Source organism: Thalassophryne amazonica, chromosome 15, assembly GCF_902500255.1.
Source record: "Thalassophryne amazonica chromosome 15, fThaAma1.1, whole genome shotgun sequence".
NCBI classification, from domain to species: Eukaryota; Metazoa; Chordata; class Actinopteri; order Batrachoidiformes; family Batrachoididae; genus Thalassophryne; species Thalassophryne amazonica.
Genome location: NC_047117.1, coordinates 47,331,403 through 47,345,776, shown reverse-complemented (window position 1 = coordinate 47,345,776; position 14,374 = coordinate 47,331,403). Strand labels below are relative to the sequence as shown.

Here is a 14,374-nt window from a genome sequence, read left to right as displayed (position 1 = left end):
TACCATATTTTCAAGAAGGGTCATAGTTTGTTTGTTTTTTTGTTTTGTTTTTTGTAGTTTCGGAGGTCAGGCAAATATTCTGAAAGCATAAAAAAAGTAAAAAAAAAAAAAAAAAACGGCTGTGAAGCTTCCTGTCCATATACGTTTAGGCTGAGGTTGGCTTCTCCATAGAAAAAAAATTGCAAAATGGCAAACTAACTCCACCACAATCCACCTGCATACAGAAATGTTCACCCACCACCCACCATCTGGAGTGTCGCACTCATTGAGATTTAGGTTAGGTTAAGGAAGAAGGGGTGGACTATCCGCCCAGCAGAGTGTAGGCCACAAATGGGCTCATTGCTCCCCTCAAAATGAACCTACTTAGTTCAACCTTTAGGTACCCTTGATAAAGAATACCAGGTTTCTTAGCTTTAGCTTTCTAATCTGGTCAGGTTCTAAGATAAAGGAACCCAAAAACCTCTGCCTCAGTCTACCCCATGCTGGACACTAGCCCAAAAAAATGGAGACATCTCAGGTTCCTCCTCACAAGCTGTACATGTACTGACCTGCTGGAGTCTCATTACCATTCTATGTCTGTTCAAGAGGTTGTGACCTGTGAGAGTCCCAACCACTGTACTTTTTATACTTCTAGGCAGGCCAACTAGCTCCTGGAAAACATGAGGTTTGGTCCTTCCACGAGCTGTCTTCCCTGCCTATGGTCACTCAAGTGCTGCCATCGTGCCATCGTGGTGCCGCTTCCTGATCCAGTTCTGGAGGGCGGTCTTCTGCACAGCAGTTGACACCCCTACAACAAGCTCTGAACCCACCAATTTAGTTGTGCTCCCTGACTTTGCAAGCCAGTCCGCTCTCTCATTACCTGGAATGCCTGTATGTCCAGGTACCCACACTACAACTACATCATTAGTGTCTCCCAGTGTGTTAAGTGTCTGGGCACAGTCTCACACCAAAGCTGATGAGAAGAGTGGCCCTTTAATGGCACTGATACATGCCTGACAACCTGAGTAAATAAAACTTTTTTACCCCTAAAATTGAGTTTAATCAGGAGCTCCACACACTGAATGACAGCAAACACCTCAGCCTGAAAGACTGCGGTGTATCTGCCCAGTGCAAAGATCTTATCCTGTGTCAGGCCGTCGTATTGTATTAATACTCCAGCTCCAGCTTTCCCCCTGATCAATCGGGATGATTGGGAACAAAATTTTGGACTGTTCAAAATGTTGACGCAGATAGAGATCATCAGGAACTCGACCGGGTCACCTGCAAGCTCGTGCAACTTAACCAGGCTGTCTGCAACATCCCCGAAACCCTGCTGCAAGCTGATGGCATTGGATTTGTAACAAACACTAATGCAGATCTGTTCCCAGCCCATTATACTAAAGTTCACAGAGGCAGTGTGGCAAGCAGGCGGTAAAATATTGCATCTCGCGAATAAGTGTCACCAGTGGCAAAGTACTTGCTACCTTCAGCCCTGCCCCTTTTTACATTCTCGGATGCTGTTTGTGTGTCAGTCTCTGTCTGTGTGTGCATACAGTCTGGAGTTGCCTTGACAACAGCAGGCTGTAAGGGAGGGCAGATAAGAGGACAACCGAATGCTTCACCAAGGCCATTGAAATCCTTCTGGAGGAAAAACAAGAACGGTGTTTTGATCTTCGGTAGCTGATAAGGCTGCCATGTTTTGAGTTAGGCAGAGAGACACAGAAATTCCATTTGCAGCTGCTCTGACCGTCGAAATCCAATTTATGAATATTCACTGGTCTCCAACATCTTCCTTTGCAAGGCAGATATATGCTCCGAGATGTTTTGCAACTTACGTTTGAGTTCAAAGGTTAACACAGTCTGAGATGGTACCGCCTTGCCCACTTCGTTAATCATGATGGACAGATGTGGGGTTGTGGTTCTGGTAGCAGCCATCTTGCCAATTTTCCAGTAGGTCAGGGCAGCGCATAATCCAATCAGCACCAGCCCTCCTGCCATAAAAGTAAATAAGAATAAATCTTCGATGTCGTCCACAGAGAGTGGTGCCAAGCATGCACCGTGCAACTTGTCATAGGCATCGAGAACATAGCCAGCAGGATAGGTTCCATCTGCGCATGCAGGGTTCCCCAGCCCTGATGACCTTGTTGAAAAAATAGTGTCAACAGCGTTCAGAGACCAGCTGATCAATTCCATGGTTATTCCAAATAGCTTGATGAATTCACAGTGTGGTGTAGTTGACCCTTTTGAAGGTTGGAGCACAGATAGAAAGCTAGAGAAAAACAGAGGAGAGAGAGGAAGAGATGCGACTGCCCTCACCGGAGTCCCAAGCAAATCACCAGAGTCCCAAGCATTGTTGTTCCCAACCATATCCACGTATCAGGATACCTGTTGAGTATCTGCCCACCCCTCTTTTTAAAGAAAATTGCTTAAATGTTTTTTTCTCTACATGAGACTGGAAAATCCATTATTTTGTCTTCCAAATAACACATCTTTAATGACACTGATGTGAACATTGTTAAAATATTCTATTAGCTTCACTCGAATTACTGACTTCATTCTGCATTCAGAACTGCCATATCCCTATTGAAGATATTTTATTTTGCAAACTCTGGTTTTGGGATATATGTCTGGCTGTGGTCTACTGTCCATTTGTTACAGTTTGTCACATTGCTGCTTTTGCTCAGTTAACTGTTTATTGGACAATAAATCGTGTTCACTGTCCTCCGTTGTTGTTCTCCGTTCAGCAGTCATTGACTACAATTGCAACAGTGTGATTAAAGGGCAAGAACACCACCACTGAATCAGGTGGAAACTACGAATAGTACAATGCACTATGCTATTCTTTGTGCCAAGTGGAAGATACTGTGTTTCATCTTAACCATAAGTGTCAGACAAAGCATGTGAGACAAATGACAGATGACTTAAGAGTAGAAGTTGTCTGAAATGGTCATGCACATTGTTTCTTTGTCAAGTGCCATTTAATTAGTTTGCATTCTGCAAAGTGACCAAAATTATTGGGATCAACACGACCAATAACACGCTTGTGCATACTGTCCCTTTAAATTGAATATGTACAAACGTTTGAGTGGTACTGTAGACATTCAGATACAGTTAGTCCTAAGATGTAAGTAAGTTCTAGAACACAGGCCCTTAGGGCCATTGGTACTGGTGCGTATCCCCGGTTTCCATAGTCTATGATTCCCCCGGCCAAGGTTGATACCCATTTACAGCTGGGTGGACTGGGATGAAGCAGATTAAGTGTCTTGTCCAAGGACACAGACAGGTAGTGTGACCAGGAATCAAACCCAAGTTTACATCTCCTATTCTGCTAGTCTACCTGCTTTGCTACAGTAAGAAAATTTAAATGTTTTCACATAATGGAATAATGTTTTATCATGACAACATCCTACTGTGACGCTATTAAGACAACAATATTGGAACTTGTGCTTGTGGAACTAGAAACATAATGACACAAAACAGGAAATCTAGAAGGCAACACTGCATGCAAACACTGTCTATGCAAAGTCTGTGTAGATCACTGTGTTCAGGAGTCAGCGTTATGGACGCAGGTGTCTGTAGAGCCGGAATGAATCAGCCAGAAATCATTACTTCAGCACTGAAAATATTAACCTGACAGCATGTCAGGATTTATTTGTCAGTGGTTCATTTGGAGAAACACCTGCCCTTGTCAAGAAGAACAGTTAGGTAACATGGAGATGGACATATGATGTCCCCAAACAATCAGATCAACCCAGACCTCTGAATGACAGTAAAACTAATTCATCATGCGCTGTTTATAATGAGGAAACTACACCTGTAGTCGCCAACCTCTTCTTTCTCCAGAAAACAATACGTAATACAACATTCAAACTAAAACTGGGATTCACAACAAGAGAAATATAATGTAATCACAATTAATCGCGCACGACAGTGAATGCTAATGTGACGCAAACAGCAGTATGTAAATGAGAGTTATGCATGTATTAATGACTGTAAGTGCAAAATCAAATTTAATCCGTCGTTTGATGGTGTGTGCAACATAAGACAAATACTCATGTTTTAACTGAAAATGTTAGTGAATATTTACAAAATTAAAATGAGTGTGCGTCTTGTAATGGTTTGTCATGGGAGGTGTGCAGTGTTTGGCACAAATTGAAATTCAGCACCGATCATCTTAAATTGTTGGTTTAAGGCAACAATCTTTAAGTAAGCATTCTCACAAGGGGGTGCATTTCACTCCGGTGTTAATATATTCTCTTCCCTGTCACATAACCATAGAGATAGTTATACAAAATGAGAATAATTTGCGTGTTCGATATGTAAATTCCTGTCAATGGCTGATGACCATGGTCCTGACTATAGAATATGGTGCTGACTAGGGATGGGTATCGATATCGTTATCGATTCCACGTATCGATTGGATTCCTTTTCGATACCTCTTGTGAATTTTCTGTGTACTAAAAGTAGGGTTTACAGGTTTTCTCTTTCAACAACATTTTATTGAGTCTTAAAGTAAATAAATATGAAATTGATCACTGGATCCTTAAACTCTGGACATAATAAACTCTACATGGTGGATCCTTGATCTCTGGACATAAATAGAAATAAACAAAATCTGTAGTTTTTGTCAAAAGCATTTCCTTTCAGACATTACTGGCATGAATGTCTTTCCATACAAGTGAGCTGAGATCTTACACGTTGTGCTGCACGTCATAAAGAATGCAGGACATCTCATTTTGGAAGGAAAAAAGTTTTAGTCAATTGTAGTTTATTGTCTGTATAGTAGAGAAGCTTGAATCTTCGACTGGACTGGGTTGCTTTGGACGTGAGGACGTTTTGCTTCAAATCGCAGATGCTTCCTCAGCTAAAATTCTTGTTCTGGTAGTCTGACATCTGTCTTAACTCTTGTAGAGAAGAATAAACAGAAGCCACAAAAGCTGGAGTTTTAAACCTAACCAGACCCCTCCTACTGAGAGGCAGACTGCTATAGGCTAGTGACTAAACAATAGCTCTAATTAGCAACTACTGTGCTCTAGTTAGCACCCTCCTAATGACAGGGCAGCTGTCCCTCCTAATGATGGGACGGATGCCTCTCCTGATGGCTCCTCTGACGACTTTCCTGATGATGTGAATGACTCATTACCATGAACAAAAGACTGAAACTGCTTTGACCTGAGTACCCCATTGTAAACAGGGGACAAAGGTTAAGGCTCCCCGGTTAAGGCTGGGTTTCAACAGCTTCACATAAGGGGCTTTCACAGTGGCGTATTCGTAGAGCTGCTCATTACAGCGTATCATCTACGCTGTAATGAGTAGCTCTCTGCCCACTTCACGAGTTTTTCTCAATACGCAGCAGTATGTTGAGGGCTACGTGCGCAGGATGGAAGAAATTAAACCTGTTTAATTTTCTCAGGCGTACAGCACAGCATGGAGCCTTCACGCGAGAACACGCAGCGCCGTGCTACTGTCCACTACTGTGAGCCCGCCCACACTGCAACACGGTACTGTGCGCCATTTCACATCTCCCTGTTGTTCTTCTGGAGCTATAAATACTGCAAGATCATTGCTTCACTTTATCATACAGGACTCATTATATGAGGACTGTTTCACTGTGTCGCATCGTTTCATAAAACCGCTGAGAGAGAGAGAGCGGTTTTACTTTGAATCTGAGTCTCCTTAAAATAAAACTGCTCTCTCTCCTCTATCAGACTCCTTAAAATAAAATAAAATAAAAGCGCTCTCTCTCGCGCGCGCGCTCTCCCTCCCTCTCTCTCTCTCTGTGTATAATCAGAGCTGTGACTCTTTAAAATAAACACGTTGATCAAACGCCCTGATCGATCAGTCTGATCAAAGCTGAAAAGTGCTGTGACTCTTTAAAATAAATGTTCACTCGCTGCGTGTCGGTACGCTCATCAAACGCCCTGATCAGTCAGTCTGATCAAAACTGAAAAGAGCTGTGACTCTAAAATAAACTTGCACTCACTGCATAAAAAAATAATAAAAAAATAATAATGTTAAATTACTCTGTTTTTGAGCCACACCACACCATGCAGTAGAGAACAGAGCGCACTTCCACAGAGGCAGAAAATAGCACTGAAACTGGTGTGGCATTGCACACGCGACTGTGTGCACATATTAAAACGCGAACACACGCAGCTGCAAGTATGAACTAACACTGTTAAAGGCTGAGTACGCGCGTATTTCAGGCGTATTTAAATTAAACACAATGCTGCAATGAGCAGCTCTACGAATACGCCACTGTGAAAGCCCCTATAGAATGCCTCCTTGACCCCTCTCTCAAACCATTTCTTCTCTCTGGCTAAGATTTTAACTTCCTTGTCCTCAAACATGTGGTTAGTGTTTTTAAGGTGGAGATGAACTGCAGACTGAGGTCCACTGGCACCCTCTCTGCGTCAAGCAACCCAGTCCAGTCGAAGATTCAAGCTTCTCTACTATGGAAACCATCTGGACAACTGAAAGCCTACACAGAAACATTTATTGTCTGTATTACGTTTGGAAAGCAGTGACATTTTATTTAAAGCCACAATTTGTTTTGAAGTTACTAATTCCAACAGGACTCTGTCTCAGCAGAGAGCCGTGCAGTGTTTGGAGCTGTGTCAACAGAACGGAGGATAATTCTCGTTTCTTGACTGCGACAAGAGTCCCAGTTAGCGACTTTAATTCACACAAAAGTGACTCACAATTGACATATTTTTAATGACTTTGAGAGGGATTAAGAAGCGGACTTGCCGCTTCTGAAGAGCAGCGAATCAAAGAACCAATGAGCCAGCGGGTCGAAGCACTGCTTCATTGGTTCACGCTTCAAAGTGGAGTCGCGCTGCAGAAGAGGATGATTACAGAGCCGCTGCAGGGTTTGCAATCATCGTAGAGAAAAGATAATTTTCCAGACAAACACCCTCAAAAACAACGGCCGCTCTGAAGGACATAAGATAAGATAAGGGAATCGTTAAGCAAAAAGGCTATTGATATCGTTGGATTGAATCATTTCTTAATGATACCCAAAAAGAACCGGATCTCAATACCCAGCCCTAGTGTTGACAGCAGATCAGTTTCACTGGGCTCAAAAGTAAATATTAAATTTTTTTCCCGCAACTTGACAAACATATGTACAACCCCAATCCCAATGAAGTTGGGACGTTGTGTAAAATGTAAATAAAACAGAATACAATGATTTGCAAATCTTCTTCAACCTATATTCAATTTAACTGTTAACTGACAATGGTTTTCTGAAGTGTTCCTGAGCCCAAGCAGTAAGATCCTTTACACAATGATGTCGCTTTTTAATGCAGTGCCGCCTGAGGGTTCGAAGGTCACGGGCATTCAATGTTGGTTCTCGGCTTTGCCGCTTACGTGTAAAAAGTTCTCCAGATGCTCTGAATCTTCTGATTATATTATGGACTGTAGATGATGTAATCCCTAAATTCCTTGCAATTGAACATTGAGAAACATTGTTCTTAAGCTGTTGTACTATTTTTTCATGCAGTTGTTTACAAAGTGGAGATCCTCGCTACATTTTTGCTTGTGAACGGCTGAGCATTTTGGGATGATCCTTTTATACCCAGTCATGACACTCACAATTAGTGTGCTCTGTTCCAAAATGCTTATTGTGTGCTGTTTGAAGGAAAGGTGATGTAACACGGTGATAAACATACCACTGTCCCAGCTTTTCTGCAACGTGTTACAGGCATCCATTTCAAAATAAGCAAATATTTGCACAAAAACAATAAGGTTTATCAGTTTGAACATTAAATATCTTGTCTTTGTGGTGTATTCAATTGAATACAGATTGAAGAGGATTTGCAAATCATTGTATTCTGTTTTAATTTACATTTTACACAATGTCCCAACTTCATTGGAACTGGGGTTGTAGGTGGACTATGGAACTGTGCTGGTGAGGTCAAATTTATCAGTTACAGTCATTCAGGTCATTAATGCTGATTTGTACCAAGCTAGGTATTATTATATAAATGAGCTCTGGAATTTCCCTGGCAAGGTCAAATTTGTCAGTGATTAAACATTAGGGTCAAGGTAACTGAAGTCGAAGATAAAAAGTTACTTAAAAAAAAAAAAAAAACTGATTTCAACCAAACCTGGTACACGTATGCAAGATAGTACAGTCTAAAAAACAAACTGGTGTACAACGAGAAAAAGTGATGTAACAATTTGCACAGATTTTTTTTTTCAGTTATTTCAACTTAACTAGAGAAGTCTTGTGACATTAACTGAAAGTTGAAATAACAAAGTTGAAATAACTTAAAAAATCTATGGAAATTGTTACATCAATTTTTCTCATTGAGACAGCAGTTCCTTTTTTTAGACTGTATGTGGAATATACAGTCAGACATGCACCCTACGTATCTGACAGTGCTTTCAGTATCTTCAAGCCCAAAAGTATTATTGCTTAATAGAACCCCAAATCCAATGTGTTGGGAAGGTGTCGTAGCACGGACCCACAACAGGGGGCGCAAATGAACGGACAATGAATAAGCCAAAAAGTAACAATTTAATGTTGTGATAATACACAACTAAATACACAGAATTTGCAAAGTCAATTGACACCAGGTGACGTGTGGGCAGGCTCGAAGATAGAAGACCCCCGACGAGAGAGAAGCCGCGTCCCACACGGCTTCCACCACCAACGGTCTGAAGAACACCGGAGCCGCCAAGTCCCGAGTCCCCAGGTGGCCTCTGTCTTCGGCTGTCGACCCTGGTACTGCTGGCAGAAAGCAGAGACAAGATGAATGAGTGTGAGTCCGCACACTCAGTAATCCACAGTCTGCACACAGTTAGGAGGGAGCACCTCCACCTCCAATCACACACTCGTGCAGCTCCTGATTAACCACTTATCTGGTTTGGGGTGTGAGGCGAAGCCGTCGCTGTCACACCAAACGCCAACCCCACAGATAAGGAAAACACCAGGAAAACGGCTGCAACAGAAGTTCAGATTATTACACAACGTATGAGTCAGCAGAGAAATTACCTCTTCAGTAGTCGATTTCTCGGCGAGGAGGTGGAGTTGCAGTCCGGCCTTTATGGTGATGATGATGATGATGATGAACGAGTGACAGCTGGTGCAGAGGATGAATGACAGCTGTCACTTCTTCTGGGTCTGGCGCCCTCTCGTGCTTGGAGCCCGCACTCCAAGCAGGGCGCCCTCTAGTGGTGGTGGGCCAGCAGTACCTCCTCTTCAGCGGCCCACATAACACAATGAAGTTGGGACATTGTGTAAAATGTACATAAAACAGAATACAATGATTTGCAAATCCTCTTCAACCTATATTCAATTTAATACACCACAAAGGCAAGATATTTAATGTTCAAACTGATAAACTTTATTGTTTTTGTGCAAATATTTGCTCATTTTGAAATGGATGCCTGCAACACGTTTCAAAAAAGCTGGGACAGTGGTATGTTTACCACTGTGTTACATCACCTTTCCTTCTAACAACACTCAATAAGTGTTTGGAAACTGAGGACACTAATTGTTGAAGCTTTGTAGGTGGAATTCTTTCCCATTTTTGCTTGATGTACGACTTCAGATGTTCAACAGTCCAGGGTCTCCCTTGTCATATTTTGCGCTCCATAATGAGCCATACGTTTCAATGGGTGACAGGTCTGGACTGCAGGCAGGCCAGTCGAGTACCCGGACTCTTTTACTAAGAAGCCACGCTGTTGTAACACGTGCAGAATATGGCTTGGCATTGTTTTGCTGAAATATGCAGGGACGTCCCTGAAAAAGACGTTGCTTGGATGGCAGGATGTGTTGCTCCAAAGTCTGGATGTACATTTCAGCATTGATGGTGCCATAACAGATGTGTAAGTTGCCCATGCCATGGGCACTAACACACCCCCATACCATCACAGATGCTGGCTTTTGGATTTTGTGCTGGTAACAATCTGGATGGTCTTTTTCCTCTTTTGTCGAGAGGACACGACATCCATGATTTCCAAAAACAACTTCAAATGCGGACTCATCAGACCACAGCAAACCTTTCCACTTTGCATCTGTCCATTTCAAATGAGCTCGGGCCCAGAGAAGGCGGCGGTGTTTCTGGATGTTGTTGATGAATGGCTTTAGCTTTGCATGGCAGAGTTTTAACTTGCACTTGAAGATGTAGTGACGAACTGTGTTAACTGACAATGGTTTTCTGAAGTGTTCCTGAGCCCACGCTGTAAGATCCTTTACACAATGATGTCGGTTTTTAATGCAGTGCAGCCTGAGGGATCGAAGGTCATGGGCATTCAATGTTGGTTTTCGGCCTTGCCGCTTGCGTGTAGAAAGTTCTCCAGATTCTCTGAATCTTCTGATTATATTATGAACTGTAGATGATGGAATCCCTACATTCATTGGAATTGAACGTTGAGAAACAATGTTCTTAAAATGTTGGACTATTTTATTCACACAGTTGTTCACAAAGTGGTGATCCTCGCCCCATCTTTGCTTGTGAATGTCTGAGCCTTTTGGGGATGCTCCTTTTATACCCAATCATGACACTCACCTGTTTCCAATTAACCTGTTCACCTGTGGAATGTTCCAAACAGGTGATCTCTGAGCATTCATCAACTTTCCCAGTCTTTTGTTGCTTCTGTCCCAGCTTTTCTGAAATGTGTTGCAGGCATTCATTTCAAAATGAGCAAATGTTTGCACAAAAACCAAAATGTCTATCCGTTTGAACATTAAATATCGTGGTCTTTGTGGTGTATTCAACTGAATATAGGTTGAAGAGGATTTGCAAATCATTGCATTCTGTTTTATTTACATTTCACACAATGTCCCAGCTTCACTGGAACTGGGGTTGTAACTATAAATTATAACTTGTGACCTACAGAATATCAGTTAATCACACCTGCCAACTTGTGTCTCCCTGGCTGCTTGTAGACAATCAAGGTTGCTAAGGCTCCAAGGCCTGCTTTCCCCCATCATTGCAACAACTGTCTCCCAGAACAACAATCTGCAAGCTAACAACGAGGAGTGGAAACACAGGCATAGAAATAAGTATTAAAATAAGTCACTTTGTTGTGTTCAGTGTCGTTATAACAATGACATGTTTATGTGTGACACTGAGAAACACAGAGCAACTGGGATGATGGTCATGTGTTTGCTGCATTCAAAAATCAGCAGGTCCTGCACCAGCCACTGGTGAAACGATTGTGTGCGTTTCCAAAACTGTTTGAATGTGTAGGTTTTGGCAAAGTAAGAGAAAATGTTGGGGAACGTTTGCATCGGCAGCTTGTCAAAATCAACCAACCACTCTGTGTTCATATGGATCAACTACTCAAACTCTCTCTATTTTGGCCAAATAACACTCCTTGATGAGCTCATGTTGAGCTTCTGTCTTTACTGTTACTTGCTGAGGATTTTTTTCAACCACAAGTGACACGGGTTTTTTTTCTGTTAGGGCCCTGTCCCACTGGGGAGAGGATTAATTGCACATGAATTGAGTATACAAATTACGGGCATTCGTTGTCATCCGCAACAAAATTGGCCAAAAATGACAATGTCCCAGTATGAATTACAGATATATTAATAATGTATAGCGAATATATGATGAACAATCACGGTTGTATAACGCATGTAGTGAAGAAACGATCTGATGCATTGCGATTATCACGGCAGTATTACTTGTGTATTATGAATACATTGCGTACGTGTTGCGCGTGCACAGCATCTGCATTGCAGTCATAAAAGAAGCGCACTTGGGCGTCGGCATCACTATTCACACCAACAATACAGTCTCTGGAGCATTTGCTGGACTTGGACAAGTTGATTGGAGTAAACAAGCAGTGAACAGGGCGAGTGGTGACGTCAGCGGATCGCAGCAGAGCGCAGCTCGTCTGAACGATTATAACAAGAAGTTAAATCTGTTATAAACATAGGATAAATGCTGTAACAGCTGCAGACAAGAAGGAAAAAAACACGCAACTGTTTTATCAGGCCTTGACAATGTAAACAAGTCAAATAATTACCTTTTTAGGTTGCTCAAAATGCTTTCTGCAGCTTGTTAGCGCGCGCGAACAGCTCAGCTGCAGCTTCCTCTGTGATTCGGGAGGTGATTAGAGCCATTTTCAACAGCCAATTTGCAGAATAAACTGATTAATCCGCCACAAAATTATTATTTTATATACACAGCATCCAGAGTGCGTGGCAGCCGGTAGAAACAAAGAACGGCGTCAAGCTGTGAACACAGCGCATCTGATTTGCATCCGCCGCAAATCAGATGCAAAGTAGACGCAAAGCAGACGTAATAAAACCGCTTTATTTGTGGTCAATCTGTATGCAGTTGCTACAACTTATTTTAGTTTGTGATGTGGACATGATGGGCACGCAAAATATCCGTTTTACACACTGTCCCAGTCCGCTGCCAAGCCGCAAATCCCTGTCAGTTGCGGATATCATCAGATGACGGTGGATATACAGTGCATAGATTGAGTATGTATTGAGTATGTATGGAGTATGTAAGGCGGATGTCATCCGCAGCCAAAATTTTGTGCAGCTCAAAAATCCTGGCAACGGAAAAATGTGCCTCTGCGGATAATTGCGGACATGTGTGGGTGTCGGCCGACTCATACAAGCATGTTTCACGGATACTGCGGATGTAAAGCAAATATGAGCCAATTTTGTGCACAATCCATACGCAAATCCTACTAAACACCTGTGGGATTTAGTTTAGTTGTCCTTCCTCTTTACCCGTCACCTTGTGTGTTAGTTTAGTTTTTATCACTAATCAATGTTCACCACATGGAATACAGTACACACAATAGTAACGTAAAGGCCCCCTGACACTTGCACGACTTTGATCCATGCACTTGCACGCACATTGTCGTGACGATCCCACCCAGTGCGTTCCCAGCTGGACACCGTGCTTTGTTCCACTGGCTGCCACGCGCTGTGTGCTGGACGCTGCACATATCAAATAATTATTTTTCTGGCAAATTAATCATTTTCTTTGCGAGTTGTCTGTTGAAAACTGCTATAATCGCTTCCTGAATCACAGAGGACCGCTGCAGCAGCAGCCGTTCCTGCATGCACGTGCCTAATGAGCTGGAAAAAGCATTTGGAGCCTCTAAAAAGGTAATTATTTGTCGTGTTGACATTGTCATGTCTTGGTAAAACAGTTGCATGTTCTTTCCTTCCTGTGAGCAGCTGTAAAATATGTTTATGATAGATTTAACATCTTGTTATAATCATTCAGACGACCTGTGGTCTGATGCAATCCGCTGACACAACCACTCACTCTTTTCACTTCTTTTTTACTCCACTTGACGAGCTGCACGTATTGTTGGTGAGCTGATCACGCCATGTTGCACGACATTTATGTGTGAAAGATTTTTTTGAACATTTCAAAATTCTCTTTGCACAATTGCACGTGCCGGCGCCCCTCTCATGTTCAATTTACACCCGTTAACAACGAGTTTACTCTCCTGCACAACACAGTGCATGCAAGTGTGTGCACCATAGTCGGCAAGTGTCTGGGGGTGTTAAGTCCCTTCAGCTGCTCCCTCCTTTGCACTCAGGGTTGCCACAGGTGGATCTGCATGTTGATTTGCCACAAGATTTACACCAGATCCCCTTCCAGATGCAACTCCACATTACATGGAGAAATGTGGCAGGAGTTTGGTTTGAACCCGGAACCTTCTGCACTGAAACCAAGTGCACTAACCACTTGGCAACCACCCCTGCGACAGTACACACAAGAATAAACATGCAAAAACCACACACACACACACCCAGCTGCCGCTTTTTATTTTGGCGAGTGTGAGCGTGAACACGGCACCGGCAATTCCAGAATGCAATACATTGTGACGTCACTGCCCATCCTCTATAAAACCATTACACCTCAACCATGCACCTTGTAATGTAAAGAGCGTGATCGCATGCAACCTTAAACCATTCAAGAGATCAGTAAATGCAGGTCAACAGCATGATGAAAGTTCTCATCCAGTCATTCAGAAATCCAACCGCAAAAGGAAGACAGTCCCAACTTCTTATCACACAGCTCAGTCAGTAGGAATCAGACACCTACGAAAAAAACACAAGGCACTTGTGTGGATCACTCTTCCTTTCCCTCAGGGGGTAAACAGTGAGGGGAGAGCACCGGGAAATGCAGTGTAATTACAAACCCTGGATTTTTAAGACCCCTTCTGAGCAAAGTAGAAGCATAAACACAGGTGATCAGATGCATGAAGCCCAGCCCCCCTCACCCATCTCCAAACACATGAACCTAGTTCAACCTACCCCCTGCCTCCGACTCAGCAAACATGCCGACACTTGAGAGGGCGGCACTTCTCCTCTGCACACAGAAAGCCACCTCAGGTCCATTCACAGCTCCCAGCCCCATTCTTCTCACGAGTGAAAGAACTCTCCATGTGAAAA

General features: G+C 42.8%; 1 protein-coding gene across 2 annotated transcripts in view; it reads right to left on the bottom strand.

Moving 5' to 3' along the window:
* add3a (adducin 3 (gamma) a) overlaps positions 1-14,374 on the bottom strand; it is a 259,484-nt gene that overhangs the window by 244,600 nt on the left and 510 nt on the right. The gene's annotated exons all lie outside the window — the stretch shown is intronic.